Source organism: Lacerta agilis, chromosome 18, assembly GCF_009819535.1.
Source record: "Lacerta agilis isolate rLacAgi1 chromosome 18, rLacAgi1.pri, whole genome shotgun sequence".
NCBI lineage: Eukaryota > Metazoa > Chordata > Lepidosauria > Squamata > Lacertidae > Lacerta > Lacerta agilis.
Genome location: NC_046329.1, coordinates 10,332,566 through 10,346,438, shown reverse-complemented (window position 1 = coordinate 10,346,438; position 13,873 = coordinate 10,332,566). Strand labels below are relative to the sequence as shown.

The 13,873-nt window shown below is 43.2% G+C and overlaps 2 non-coding genes across 2 annotated transcripts; one reads left to right on the top strand and one right to left on the bottom strand.

The window, feature by feature from the left end:
- Nucleotides 1-561: 561 nt before the first annotated feature.
- On the top strand, nucleotides 562-668 carry LOC117039774. Its single transcript, XR_004425793.1, has one exon. It is a non-coding gene; the product is annotated as a U6 spliceosomal RNA (small nuclear RNA).
- A 1,317-nt stretch (nucleotides 669-1,985) lies between these two features.
- LOC117039771 lies at nucleotides 1,986-2,092 on the bottom strand. Its single transcript, XR_004425790.1, has one exon. It is a non-coding gene; the product is annotated as a U6 spliceosomal RNA (small nuclear RNA).
- Nucleotides 2,093-13,873: the final 11,781 nt, after the last annotated feature.

The window sequence follows — 13,873 nt, the reverse complement described above, 5'->3', positions numbered from 1 at the left end:
CGCTCTATCCAGGCTGCCCGGTTGTTCTGCGCCTGCGCCAGCTCCTGCTGCCCAGCTGCTCTGCGCCTGCGCCAACTCCTGTTGCCCTAGTAAGGACCCCTTCCTTTTAGGTGGTGTCTGAATGAGTGCCTGAAAAAAAAATCCGCCGGAATAACATATTTTTAAAAATCGCACGACACCTACATGCATCCCTTCCCTGTGAAAACGGACTCGTTTTAGTGGGGCGATTCAAATCTCCCCTTTCTTTTCAGGCAGTTCATTGGTCAAAGTGAGGACCCCTCCCACCTCTCTCTCTTTCTCTCAACCCGCCTCGCCTGTTCAATAGGAGGCGTCAAATTTGCATAGGCGCTCTCCCAGCATGCATCGGGGTGCAGGAAATTAAAAGAAATCTGATGGATTAATTTCAGAATGCCGAGGAGACTAAGGGGTAGTTTAGTGGGTGGTTCAAAACAGAACAGGAAGAGCAAACGCGGAAAAGAAAGAAAATAACATTTTCTCACCATGAGCTTGAAATATTTTAAAGTCAGTGGTTTATATACGGCTGCGGTATATGGTAGGTTTGTGCTCGCTTCGGCAGCACATATACTAAAATTGGAACGATACAGAGAAGATTAGCATGGCCCCTGCGCAAGGATGACACGCAAATTCGTGAAGCGTTCCATATTTTGATGCATTATTGTTATTATTTTCCACAGCATCCTCAGGTTTGGGCCGTACCTTTCCCCCCCCCTTCCTCTTCCCCCCTCACCCTTCACTTTGCAAACTCCGCATTACTTGCATCCACATTTGCATTCCTCTTTACCCCCCAAATATCCCCCCTTTCCAAAAATGTCAGGCGATTGCAACGCGGCTATGCACCCTAACTATGCTATATTGATGCATGGGGCTTCATTCCAGACCAGCAAAACAGACCGGGCTCTCATTTATTGTTCTTTCCTCCTCCTGCTTTTTATTTTTTATTTTTTTGGCCTTTTCTCTCCCTTCCAGTTTGCAAATTCCACACCTCTCAAAAAAAATACATTTCCTACGGGTCATGCATGCTCCTATCTTTGCTTTCCAACAATGCAGAACCGTGTGATCTGGGTGCTGCAGGCTCAGAGGAGACCTGTTGAAACCTCTCCGGAGGTTTGTTTGTGTTTTGCACGCTCTCCAACTCACCCTTCCATTTGCAAACCTCCAAATGACCATTTGCATTTATTTTTCCATGCACCACCCAAAGGCTCTTTTTTTAAATATTTGCCAGCCTTAGCCATTAAAGCAGGCCCTCCAGATGTTTTGAGACTACAGTTCCCATCATCCCTGACCAGCTAGGAATGATGGGAGTTGTAGTCCTAAATCATCTGGAGGGCCGAGTTTGCCTGTGCCTGCATTGAAGGGCGACAATTGCTCCTTGACTGTATGTATTAATTAAGACCAGCAAAAAAACATACTATTATTTAATGGTTTGATTGCAAAGTGCACCCCCATAAATCTCACATTTTGGGGAGATTAGGGCGCCCCTGGAGGGTTTTGAACAAAGGATGAAGCAATAAATAATAGCGCTTTCTTTCTTTTTTAATGCAGCCCCATGCATAAGGCATGTCATTATCATCCTAGCATTTAGAAAGAAGAAGAAGAAGAAGAAGAGTTTGGATTTGATATCCCGCTTTTCACTACCCGAAGGAGTCTCAAAGCGGCTAACATTCTCCTTTCCCTTCCTCCCCCACAACAAACACTCTGTGAGGTGAGTGGGGCTGAGAGACTTCAAAGAAGTGTGACTAGCCCAAGGTCACCCAGCAGCTGCATGTGGAGGAGCGGAGACGCGAACCCGGTTCACCAGATTACGAGTCTACCGCTCTTAACCACTACACCACACTGGCTCTCAGTCTTTGGAGACTTTGGAGCGTGCGTGGAAATAAATGCAAGTGGTTGTGAATCATTTGGAGGTTTGCAAACGGAAGGTATGGCCAAAGCCTGAGGATGCTGTGGATAATAATAATAATAATAATAATAATAATAATGCATCATCCTTGCGTGTCATCCTTGCGCAGGGGCCATGCTAATCTTCTCTGTATCGTTCCAATTTTAGTATATGTGCTGCCGAAGCGAGCACAAATGTATGTATACTCCATCTGGTATTTAAAGGCTTCAGTATAGAGGACTTTCACATTATGGTGAACAAAGATAGTTTGCTGTTTTTTGATTAATCAAATCTTTGCTTATTTCCCCCCTCCATCTTCCTCTACGCTTCCGAACGAGAATTTGGGGCTTTTTTTTAAATTTCAAATGCAGATGTGAAGTACAGTAGGTTCCTAATGGCGTTCAACCGCATTGAATTGTGGGGAGGGCAGTATGCAAACGAAGGCTGCTGTCGTCTGGCGGCGCCCCTCTCCTATGGGAACGCCCATTGGCTGGAGCCGAGAGGAATCCCGGGAGTCCAGCAATGTCTGGTTGTTGCAGTCAATCCTAATGCAAGACGGAGCAGGCACTCATGTTGTTGTTCAGTCCTTGAGTCGTGTCTGCCTCTTGGTGACCCCATGGACCAGAGCACGCCAGGCACGCCTATCCTTCACTGCCTCTCGCAGTTTGGCCAAACTCATGTTAGTAGCTTCGAGAACCCTGTCCAACCATCTCGTCCTCTGTCGTCCCCTTCTCCTTGTGCCCTCCATCTTTCCCAACATCAGGGTCTTTTCCAGGGAGTCTTCTCTTCTCATGAGGTGGCCAAAGTACTGGAGCCTCAACTTCAGGATATGTCCTTCCACTGAGCACTCAGGGCTGATTTCCTTGAGAATGGATAGGTTTGATCTTCTTGCAGTCCATGGGACTCTCAAGAGTCTCCTCCAGCACCACAATTCAAAAGCATCAATTCTTCAGCGATCAGCCTTCTTTATGGTCCAGCTCTCACTTCCATACATTACTACTGGGAAAACCATAGCTTTAACTATACGGACTTTTGTCGGCAAGGTGATGTCTTTGCTTTTTAAGATGCTGTCTAGGTTTGTCATTGCTTTTCTCCCAAGAAGCAGGCGTCTTCTAATTTCGTGACTGCTGTCACCATCTGCAGTGATCATGGAACCCAAGAAAGTGAAATCTCTCACTGCCTCCATTTCTTCCCCTTCTATTTGCCAGGAGGTTATGGGACCAGTGGCCATGATCTTAGTTTTTTTGATGTTGAGCTTCAGACCATATTTTACGCTTTCCTCTTTCACCCTCATTAAAAGGTTCTTCAATTCTTCCTCACTTTCTGCCATCAAGGTAGTATCATCAGCATATCTGAGGTTGTTGATATTTTTTCCGGCAATCTTAATTCCGGTTGGGGATTCATCCAGTCCAGCCTTTCGCATGATGTATTCTGCATATAAGTTAAATAAGCAGGGAGACAATATACAGCCTTGTCGTACTCCTTTCCCAATTTTGAACCAATCAGTTGTTCCATATCCAGTTCTAACTGTAGCTTCTTGTCCCACATAGAGATTTCTCAGGAGGCAAATGAGGTGATCCGGCACTCCCATTTCTTTAAGAACTTGCCATAGTTTGCTGTGGTCGACACAGTCAAATGCTTTTGCATAATCAATGACGCAGAAGTAGATGTTTTTCTGGAACTCTCTGGCTTTCTCCATAATCCAGCACATGTTTGCAATTTGGTCTCTGGTTCCTCTGCCCCTTCGAAATCCAGCTTGCACTTCTGGGAGTTCTCGGTCCACATACTGCTTAAGCCTGCCTTGTAGAATTTTAAGCATAACCTTGCTAGCGTGTGAAATGAGCGCAATTGTGCGGTAGTTGGAGCATTCTTTGGCACTGCCTTTCTTTGGGATTGGGATGTAGACTGATCTTCTCCAATCCTCTGGCCACTGCTGAGTTTTCCAAACTTGCTGGCATATTGAGTGCAGCACCTTAACAGCATCCTCTTTTAAAATTTTAAATAGTTCAGCTGGAATATCATCACTTCCACTGGCCTTGTTGTTAGCAAGGCTTTCTAAGGCCCATTTGACTTCACTCTCCAGGATGTCTGGCTCAAGGTCAGCAACCACATTTCCTGGGGTGTATGAGACCTCCATATCTTTCTGGTATAATTCCTCTGTGTATTCTTGCCACCTCTTCTTGATGTCTTCTGCTTCTGTTAGGTCCTTTCCACTTTTGTCCTTAATTGTGGTAATCTTTGTACGAAATGTTCCTTTCATATCTCCAATCTTCTTGAATAAATCTCTGGTTTTTCCCATTCTGTTGTTTTCCTCTATTTCTTTGCATTGCTCGTTTAGAAAGGCCCTCTTGTCTCTCCTTGCTATTCTTTGGAAATCTGCATTCAATTTCCTGTATCTTTCACGATCTCCTTCGCATTTTGCTTGTCTTCTCTCCCCCGCTATTTGTAAGGCCTCATTGGTCAGCCACTTTGCTTTCTTGCATTTCTTTTTCATTGGGATGGTTTTCGTTGCTGTCTCCTGTATAATGTTACGAGCCTCCATCCACAGTTCTTCAGGTACTCTATCCACCAAATCTAAATCCTTGAACCTGTTCTTCACTTCAACTGTGTATTCATAAGGAATTTGATTTAGATTGAATCTTACTGGCCCAGTGGTTTTTCCTACTTTCTTCAGTTTAAGCTGGAATTTTGCTATAAGAAGCTGATGATCTGAGCCACAGTCAGCTCCAGGTCTTGTTTTTGCTGAGTGTATAGAGCTTCTCCATCTTTGGCTGCAGAGAATATAATCAATCTGATTTCGATGTTGCCCATCTGGTGATGTCCATGTGTAGAGTCGTCTCTTGTGTTGTTGGAAAAGAGTGTTTGTGATGACCAGCTTGTTCTCTTGACAGAACTCTATTAGCCTTTGCCCTGCTTCATTTTGATCTCCAAGGCCAAACTTGCCAGTTGTTCCTTTTATCTCTTGACTTCCTACTTTAGCATTCCAATCCCCTATAATGAGAAGAACATCCTTCTTTGGTGTCATTTCTATGAGGTGTTGTAAGTCTTCATAGAATTGATCAATTTCGGTTTCTTCAGCACTGGTAGTTGGTGCATAAACTTGGATTACTGTGATGTTAAAAGGACTGCCTTGGATTCGTATCGAGATCATTCTATCATTTTTGAAGTTGCATCCCAGTACAGCTTTCGCCACTCTTTTGTTGACTATGAGGGCCACTCCATTTCTTTTACGGGATTCCTGCCCACAGTAGTAGATATGATAGTCATCCGAACTGAATTCGCCCATTCCTGTCCATTTTAGTTCACTGATGCCTAGGATGTCAATGTTTATTCTTGCCATCTCATTTTTTACCACATCCAGCTTACCAAGGTTCATGGTTCTTACATTCCAGGTTCCTATGCAATACTTTTCTTTACAGCATTGGACTTTCCTTTCGCTTCCAGGCATATCCGCAACTGAGCGTCCTTTCGGCTTTGGCCCAGCCGCTTCATCAGCTCTGGATCTACTTGTACTTGTCCTCCGCTCTTCCCCAGTAGCAAGTTGGACGCCTTCCGACCTGAGGGGCTCATCTTCCAGCGTCATATCTTTTATATGCCTGTTGTCTTTGTCCATGGAGTTTTCTTGGCAGGGATACTGGAGCGGCTTGCCAGTTCCTTCTCCAGGTGGATCACGTTTGGTCCAAACTCTCCGCTATGACCTGTCCATCTTGACCTGTCCATAGCTTGCCTGAGTAATTCAAGCCCCTTCGCCACGACAAGGCAGTGATCCATGAAGGGGAGCAGGCACTCATGCAGAGGCGCAACAAGGAGTTTCCTTTCTAGGCGGCGCAACCGGGGAAAGCCTCTGGTGCAGGGATGGGGTCTTGCAGAGGTTTGGGCATGCTGGCTGAGGGGCTGGGGATTGGGAGCTAGGAGGCCAGCAACATCTGGAGGTCCTCGCAGCTGCCACAACAACTGCCGATCTATTGCAGTCATGTCCAGTGTACAAGCGCGCACACACACACCGTGCAATGCAAATGCAAAACTCTCACTCACTGCAATGCAATGCCACACACGCTCCGCTACCCGTCCAAACAATTCGATTATTTCCAGAGCTTTGGGGACACTCCTTTCAGGCGCGTAATTTATATTCCTTCTCCCCCACCCTTATTCCTTTTATCTGTTTCTCCTTTCGTATCATGTTTAGGAGGACCTCCAGGACCGTAATAAATAGTAAAGGGGAGATAGGGCACCCTTGTCTTGTTCCTTTCTCAACTTTAATTTCCTCCGATATCACACTGTTTATTATAATTTTTGCTTTTTGTTCTGTGTAAATGGCGTTGATGCCATTTAAAAATCTTTGTCCAACTGCCATCTTTTCCAAATTCTTCTTCATAAATGTCCAAGAAATATTGTCAAAGGCTTTCTCCGCATCTATAAACATTAGTGCTGCATCTGTATTTATGTTCTTTTCCAGTTTTTCTAAAATATCCACAATAATTCTTGTGTTGTTGTTTATTTGTCTTCCTGGTAGAAAACCTGCTTGGTCTTTGTGGATATAATCTTTCAGCACTCTTTTTAATCTTGTAGCCATGACATTCGTGAAAATTTTATAATCCACATTTAAAAGTGAAATTGGACGATAATTTTCCATTAAAGTCTTATCTGTCTCTGGTTTTGGAATCAGTGTGATAAAGGCTTCTTTCCATGTCTCTGGTGCCCTATCTCCTTCTAGTATTTTGTTGCAAACTTCTTTCAAAGGCTGTGATAGCCAATCTTTCAAAGTCTTATAGTACTTTGCAGTCAATCCGTCTGGTCCTGGGACCTTCCCTATCTGCATGTTGTTAATTGCCTCCTCTATCTCTTGAGTCGATATCGGGTGGTTGAGCATTGTTAATTTATCCTCTGGGACTTTTTGCAATCCATTTTTTTCCAGAAATCGGTCTATCTCTGATTCTTCTATCTTCTCCTCCTTATACAATTGTTTGTAAAATCCTTGAAAACACCTTCTAATTTCCTCTGGATTCTCGACATTTCTTCCATTTACTACTAAATTGCTGATGACATTTGCTTTCTGTCTTTTCTTCAACTGCCAAGCTAATAATTTTCCACATTTATTTGCTGATTCGAAGGTCCTCTGCTTCATCATTTTAATTTTCCATTCAATATCTTGGTTCACAATTTTTGCATATTGGGATTGCAAGTATTTGATTTCTTTTTGAATCTTTAAACATTTAGGGTGTCCTCTTAGTTCTTTTTCTTTAACTTTGATCAATTTCAACAGTCTTTCCATTTCTGCATTTTGTTGTTTCTTCTTTTTCGCTTTTTCACTTATGAGGAACCCTCTCATTACCGCCTTGCTTGCATCCCAAACAATCCTCTTTTCCACTTCTGAATTTAAATTAATTTGAAAATACTCTTTCATTTTTTTTACTGCTCTTTCTACTAGCTTGGTGTCTCTCAGTAGAGCGTCATCCATTCTCCATCTGAAGGAATCCTTGGAAACCATTTTTAAATTCACTTGTACAGGATTATGGTCCGAATATGTCTTTGGGCCGATTTCTGCTTTTTGTATTTTCGGTGCCAATTCATTCGAAATCCAGATATAATCTATTCTCGACCATGACTTCTGAGATTCACTGAAAAAAGTTGCCTCTGTTTCGGTGGGGTTTCTTAGCCTCCAAGCATCCACCAAATTCAAATTGTCCACCATTTCAAAGAAAGTCTTTGGGAGTTTCCCATCATTTGTTAGTTTAGTTCTTTGTGATCTATCCATTAACGTGGAAACTGCACCATTGAAATCTCCAAGGCAAACTATTTTATAATCCAAATAATCCAACAGCAAATCATGTATGTTTTTGTAAAAAATTGACTTTCCATCATTTGGTGCATAAAGTCCCAGAATCAAAAATTTCTCGCCTTGCACTTTAATTTCAACAGCAATGTATCTCCCTTCTTCATCTTTAAATAACTGTCTTGGGCTATACTTTTCCTTTACATACATTATAACTCCTCTCTTCTTGACTTTATCCGATGAAATGAACTCTTGGCCTAGTTTTTTATTTTGTAATATTCTTCTGTGACGTCGAACTATATGGGTCTCCTGTAGGCATATTATATCCAAATTCTTCTTCTCCAAACTATAAAAAACTCTGCGTCTCTTCGGTCTCTGGTTCAATCCCCGAACATTCCACGTCATCAGTTTGAGCGCCATTTTCCTTTGCTTTTTTACTCTCCTCCTCCAGATGCCTCTGCTAACTTGTCTTCTTCCGGGTCTTTATCACTTGGTCCTGGTACCCCTGGCGGTGGAAATATTCCTGGAGGCCGATAGAAGAAAGCTGGGTCAAGTGCTGAGCCTTTGAAGTCCTCCAGGTATTTGTCCAAAATTTTTTGCTTTTCTGCCGGGGATTTTATCCTTATCTTCTTTTCTTTGAACGTAAATGCAAGGCCTTCCGGAAATTCCCAACTGAAGGGGATGCTCTGTTGATAAGTCGTTGTATGACACTCTTTTGTCCAGGAAAAATTTGGGGATGTCCTTATATAAAATGACTTTGTTCTGCTGAACCACCAGGTTGTTCTTATAATGTAGATCCAGAAAGTAGTCTCTGTCGTACCTGTTATTCAGCACAATCAGACAGTCACTTACTGTCTTAGTGCCTTTCTTTCCTCTGGATCCTCTAGGTCCAAACCTGAAGGCCTTCACTATGAGGGCTAAGACGTCTTCCTCTTCCAAATGCCAGAATGTTGCAAATTTATTCGCTATGAAAGCTTTTAGGCTGTCACCTTCCAATTCTGGGAGTCCTCTTAGACGGATGTTCCCCTCTCTTTGGCGGAGTTGAAGAAAGGCAAGGGATTCTTCTATGCTTCTCTGCTGTGTTCCAATCCTTTCAACTTTCTCCAAATCAATATTATCCAATTTCTCCTCCACCTTTTTATTTTTTCTTTGACTACTTTAAATTCCTCTGAATCCTTCTTTAAGACTGTGACCTCTTGACCAATTTTATTAATTTCTTCTCTATTTTTCCTTACATTTTCCTCAATTTGTCCAACTGACTTTTCCAATGTTTGGGTGGAATCTTTGATCTCAGCTTGGAGTTTGTCTGTTGCAGAGTTGACAGTTGTATTTATTGTATTTACTGAAACCTGCGTTTGCTTCACCTCCTCAGATACTTTTTTGAGTCCTTCTGCTATTTCTGCAATACTGGCAGCTAATTTTTCCATTTGCTCCTGTATGGTTAAGGAAACAGAGCCTTTTCTTTGTGCAGAAGCAGTTGTTTTGGTTCTAGTGCTATCTTGCATTTCCTGAGAGCTCTGCAGCTGTAATCTCAAGGTCACCCCAGTTGTAATAACTGTCTCAGACATTCACAGCAGAAGACCAACAGTCCCAAAAGTAAACACCAGGTGGCCAGCAATTCAGTCCAGAGAACAAAGAGACTGCTGAGCCAGGAGTCCCAAACAGTTTCAACTTTCCAAATATAGGCAAAGAATTCACTAACTTCAAAAGTTCCAAACTTTCCCCAAATCAAGAACAGTTAGTTTTAAATAGTCCAAGTCAGTATCTATTTTCCAATTGCAATGTAACCACCAAATCCGTGCAGACAAACTGTAGCCAGCAACAAAAAAGTTAAAATGTCTCCTCTGGTAAACAGTTACTTAACAAATGGCAATAATGTAACGCAGCCCGCCTCCGACCCGGAATCCTAATCCAGAGGGTGAGGCAGTGTCTTCTTTTGCCTTAATTCCTATTGTTAAGTCTTTAAAAAGCATCCAAACAACTTTTAATCCACTTTTAAAGAGTTCAGCAGAGTTAGCAAAACTTTTTTTCCGTTAGTCGCGGCTTTGCTCTTTTACCGATACCCTGCTCTGTCAAGCAGTTCAAAGAGAGCGGGCTTCCTTTTATTGTTTTCTCTGCAAGTTTAAAGGAATTCTTAGAAGTTCTTAGTCCAGTAAATAATCTTACTTAGAATCATAGAATCATAGAATCATAGAATCATAGAGTTGGAAGAGACCACAAGGGCCATCCAGTCCAACCCCCTGCCAAGCAGGAAACACCATCAAAGCATGCCTGACAGATGGCTGTCAAGCCTCTGCTTAAAGACCTCCAAAGAAGGAGACTCCACCACACTCCTTGGCAGCAAATTCCACTGTCGAACAGCTCTTACTGTCAGGAAGTTCTTCCTAATGTTTAGGTGGAATCTTCTTTCTTGTAGTTTGAATCCATTGCCCCGTGTCCGCTTCTCTGGAGCAGCAGAAAACAACCTTTCGCCCTCCTCTATATGACATCCTTTTATATATTTGAACATGGCTATCATATCACCCCTTAACCTTTTCTTCTCCAGGCTAAACATACCCAGCTCCCTAAGCCGTTCCTCATAAGGCATCGTTTCCAGGCCTTTGACCATTTTGGTTGCCCTCCTCTGGACACGTTCCAGCTTGTCAGTATCCTTCTTGAACTGTGGTGCCCAGAACTGTACACAGTATTCCAGGTGAGGTCTGACCAGAGCAGAATATAGTGGTACTATTACTTCCCTTGATCTAGATGCTATACTCCTATTGATGCAGCCCAGAATTGCATTGGCTTTTTTAGCTGCTGCATCACACTGTTGACTCATGTCAAGTTTATGGTCTACCAAGACTCCTAGATCCTTTTCACATGTACTGCTCTCAAGCCAGGTGTCACCCATCCTGTATTTGTGCCTTTCATTTTTTTTGCCCAAGTGTAGTACTTTACATTTCTCCCTGTTAAAATTCATCTTGTTTGCTTTGGCCCAGTTCTCTAGTCTGTTAAGGTCATTTTGAAGTGTGATCCTGTCCTCTGGGGTATTAGCCACCCCTCCTAATTTGGTGTCATCTGCAAACTTGATCAGGATACCCTCAAGCCCATCATCCAAGTCATTGATGAAGATGTTGAATAAGACTGGGCCCAAGACAGAACCCTGTGGCACCCCACTAGTCACTTCTCTCCAGGATGAAGAGGAGCCATTAATGAGTACCCTTTGGGTTCGGTCAGTCAGCCAGTTACAAATCCACTGAATGGTAGCATTGTCTAGTCCGCATTTTACCAGCTTCTTTACGAGAATATCATGGGGCACCTTGTCAAAGGCCTTGCTGAAATCAAGATAGGCTACATCCACAGCTCCAGTTACAGGTGGGTAGCCGTGTTGGTCTGCCATAGTCAAAACAAAATCGAAAATTCTTTCCAGTAGCACCTTAGAGACCAACTGAGTTTGTTCCTGGTATGAGCTTTCGTGTGCATGCACACTTCCACAGCATTCCCTTCATCTACCAGGCTTGTAATTCTGTCAAAAAATGAGATCAGATTGGTCTGACATGACTTATTTTTCAGAAACCCATGCTGACTTTTAGTGATCACAGCGTTCCTTTCTAGGTGCTCACAGACCGTTTGCTTAATGATCTGCTCTAGAATCTTTCCTGGTATTGATGTCAGGCTGACTGGGCGGTAATTGTTTGGGTCTTCTCTTTCCCTTTTTGAAAATAGGGACAACATTTGCCCTCCTCCAGTCTGCCGGTACTTCCCCAGTTCTCCAGGAATTCTCAAAGATTACTGCCAGTGGTTCTGAAATCACCTCTGCCAGTTCTTTTAATACTCTTGGATATAGTTCATCTGGCCCTGGAGACTTGAATACATCTAAACTAGCCAAGTATTCTTGTATTACCTCCTTACTTATTCTGGGCTGTGTTTCCCCTGCTGAATCATCTGCTCCATATTCTTCAGGTTGGGCATTGTTTTCTTTTTTTGAGAAGACTGAGGCAAAGAAGGCATTGAGGAGTTCTGCCCTTTCTCTGTCTCCTGTTCGCATTTCACCATCTTCTCCTCTAAGTGACCCCACTGTTTCATTGTTCTTCCTTTTGCTACGGACATACCCATAAAAGCCCTTTTTATTGCTTTTAACCTCTCTAGCAAGCCTGAGTTCATTCTGTGCTTTAGCTTTTCTGACTTTGTCTCTACACTTGCTGGCTATTTGTTTGAATTCCTCTCTGGTGACTTCCCCCTTTTTCCATTTTTTGTACATATCCCTTTTAAATCTTAAATCAGTTAAAAGTTCTTTAGATAGCCACCCTGGCTTCTTTAGGCACCTTCCATGTTTTCGTCTCATTGGTACTGCTTGAAGTTGTGCTTTTAATATCTCCCTTTTAACAAACTCCCATCCATCATGAACTCCCTTCCCTTTTAGTATTACTGACCATGGGATCACTCCCAGCATTTCCCTAAATTTTCTGAAGTCAGCTTTCTTAAAGTCTAGAATTTGAGTCTTAGTATGCTTGGTTGCTCCTTTCCGCTGTATAATAAACTCCAGAAGAGCATGATCACTCCCACCTAATGATCCTGCCACTTCTACCCCACTTACCAAGTCATCACTATTGGTTAAGACCAGATCTAAAATGGCTGATCCTCTTGTTGCTTCTCCCACTTTCTGGACAATGAAATTGTCTGCAAGGCCAGTGAGGAATCTGTTCGACCTTGTGCTCTTGGCTGAGTTTGACATCCAACAAATATCAGGATAGTTGAAATCCCCCATTACTACTATCTCACTTCCTTTTGAATACTTGGTCATCTGTTCCAGGAAAGCATCATCTGTGTCCTCAGTTTGGCTTGGCGATCTGTAGTAAACTCCCACAATGAGATCACTGTTATTTTTCTCTCCCTTAATTTTGACCCAGATACTCTCAGTTTGGCTTTGAAGTTTTAAATCCTGGATCTCTTCACAGGTATACACATCCCTGACATATAATGCCACCCCTCCTCCTTTTCTGTTTGATCTATTTCTCTGAAATAGATTGTATCCCTCTATTACTACATTCCAATCATGAGACTCATCCCACCAGGTTTCAGTGATGCCTATTATGTCATATTTAGTTTGGTGTACCAAGAGCTCAAGTTCATCTTGTTTATTTCCCATGCTCTGTGCATTAGTATACAGACATTGAAGACCATTGATCATTCCCCCTAGTCTCTTATTTAAGGATTTTTCCTTCCCACTACTAGGTCTGCATGCTGTTTGCTCCATTTGGCTCTTGACATTTGGATGATCATCTTCAGCACTTGATAGACTCCTACCTTCAGGACCACTATCTCCCTCCCCCACATAAGTCAGTTTAAAGCCCTCCTGATGAGGTTTTTGAGATTGTTGGCGAAAACATTCCTCCCAACCTTTGTGAGGTGCAGCCCATCTCTTGCCAGAAGTCCATCTTCAAGAAACTTCAGACCGTGATCTAAGAATCCAAACCGTTCCTGCTGGCACCATTTGCGAAGCCAGGTGTTCACTTCCCCTATTTTTCTCTCTCTCCCTGGGCCACGCCGTTCAACTGGGAGGACAGATGAGATGACGATTTGTGCATTTAATTGCTTCAACTTCCTGCCCAGAGCCTCATAATCACTTTTGATCTTCTGGAGGCTGTGGCTTGCAGTGTCATTGGTTCCCACATGGACCAAAAGGAAGGGGTATTTGTCAGTGGGTTTTATGATTCCTTGCAGCTGCTCTGTTACATCTTGGATCTTGGCCCCGGGGAGACAGCACACCTCTCGAGACATCTTGTCAGGCCCACAGATCACCGCTTCTGTACCCCTCAGTAAGGAATCTCCTATCACCACTACACGCCTCCTCTTAGGCTTGGTTGGGATTCTTCCATGTGCAGTCCCTTCCAAAGTCTTTTGCACAATCCCGGAGGACTGACTGTGCTGCTCCTCTTCATATTCCTCATCAACTGTGATGAGGGAGAGGTCCTCAAATGAAGTCTGTTCTTCATCCTCCATGCCAAGGGAGAGCACATCAAAACGATTGCGTAGCTCCTCATCAACTGTGATGAGGGAGAGGTCCTCAAATGAAGTCTGTTCTTCATCCTCCATGCCAAGGGAGAGCACATCAAAACGATTGCGTAGCTCCAAACACTCAGAGCGATCCCTGGGCTTTCTACTTGAGTCAAGTTCCTCCATACATCTGACCCCTGTGTTGGGGAACTGTCCTCCTCCTC